Source organism: Gavialis gangeticus, unplaced genomic scaffold (genome assembly GCF_001723915.1).
Source record: "Gavialis gangeticus isolate Ggan-Ray unplaced genomic scaffold, GavGan_comp1, whole genome shotgun sequence".
NCBI lineage: Eukaryota > Metazoa > Chordata > Crocodylia > Gavialidae > Gavialis > Gavialis gangeticus.
In genome coordinates, this window is record NW_017728994.1 from 19320142 (window position 1) to 19321635 (window position 1494).

Below are 1494 nucleotides of genomic sequence, written 5' to 3' on the forward strand. Positions count from 1 at the left end.
CCCCCCCCCCAAAGTGCTTACCCTCCCATTGCAATTCCAGCTCTGGCTGGGGTCCTGCTCTGGCTTGGCCCATAGAACATATGGTGCCTCTGATCCCTGCATGGTCATGCAGCAGCAGTTGCAGTGACAGCAGCTCAGGCCTCAGACCTCTCAGCTTGTTCTCTAATCTAAGATGAGGGGCTCCCCATCTCCCATGTTGCCCAGGGTCTTCCCAACTCTGCTTGTGCACCAGAATTGGGCCCCATGTGCCAGGATCAGGTCCTGCTGGCCTGGGGCCCAGTGCTGCCCCTGCCCAGTCCTGCATGCTGGGCTCAGGTCCTCTGCATCCAGTCTAGCATGTAGGGCCCAGGGCTTCTCACGAATCTGGAAATTTGGCAACAGGGGTGCAGTGCTACCACTCCCCCACATCCAAACTTTAGGACTTTTGGGGAGTCCCATGGCCTGGTTGACAGTGTCAGGGGCCATATCTGGCCAGCAGGCTCAAGGTTGGGCACCCTTGCTTTAGAATAATGTGTTAATATTTGTAGGTTGGCTGCGTAATAGAAAATATAAGGCCCATGGAGGGGGCCTTCAGCTCTTGGGAAAGTTTTGATAGTGTGGTTGCAGTAATTCTTTCTTCAGATGTTATTTAAGGAAATCATGCAAACTTCCTCCTTTCACAGTAGATGATAAGGTAAGACTAATTCTGCCATTACAAGTTAAAATAAAGATTATCTGGGATGGTCCCACATTTATTCTCCCTTTAAAAGTGGAGAAGTTGACTTAGTTGAATGCCTTGATAATCTTCAGGACTCATAGTAGCGATGATATCTTTTATTAGACCAACAAGATTTTTGCAAAAAAAATATTTAGTGGCAAGCTTTCCGGCACAAACACACATCATCAGGCATTGGAGAAAAGATTGTAAAAGTTCTGAGTAGAAATGAAAGTTCATATTTCAGATTCCTATGAAATATGAACTTTCATTTCTGTCCAGGAGAACTTTTACAACCTTTTCTCCAACGTCTGATGAAGGGTGTTTGTGCCCAAAAGCTTGCAATTAAATAATTTTTTTTTGCAAAAATCTTGTTGGTCTAATAAAAGATACCATCTCTACTACGCGGCCTGATTGCCTTTTCCTCTAGACCAATTCGGCTACAACCTGGATACTTGATTATCTTCAAGAACTCCTATGATTTGAGAAATCCCATGGAGGCCTGCCTTTTACCTTCAGTCTTTCTTTTGAACTGAAGAAATGGCTCCTCTGGACCAAGTTTAAGAAACTGGTTAGATCCCATCTCTTTCTCAGCGCTACTTCTGTATTCTGAGGCCTGCTGTAGAGGAGAGCAATAAATAACTTTTAAATAAAAAGCTACATATTTTCAGAGCTGATATCAGGGTACTGGATTTGTGCAGCTGCATAAGGCGAAGTAGAGGTACACGGAGTGGAGCAACAACATAGTTAAGCTCCATTTACAGTGAAGTGGGAAATCCAAAACTGCAGTTCAATTTATA

At 44.5% G+C, this 1494-nt stretch overlaps 1 protein-coding gene across 1 annotated transcript in view; it reads left to right on the top strand.

Moving 5' to 3' along the window:
- Window positions 1-1494, top strand: part of DLG5 (discs large MAGUK scaffold protein 5) — a 271602-nt gene that overhangs the window by 201756 nt on the left and 68352 nt on the right. The gene's annotated exons all lie outside the window — the stretch shown is intronic.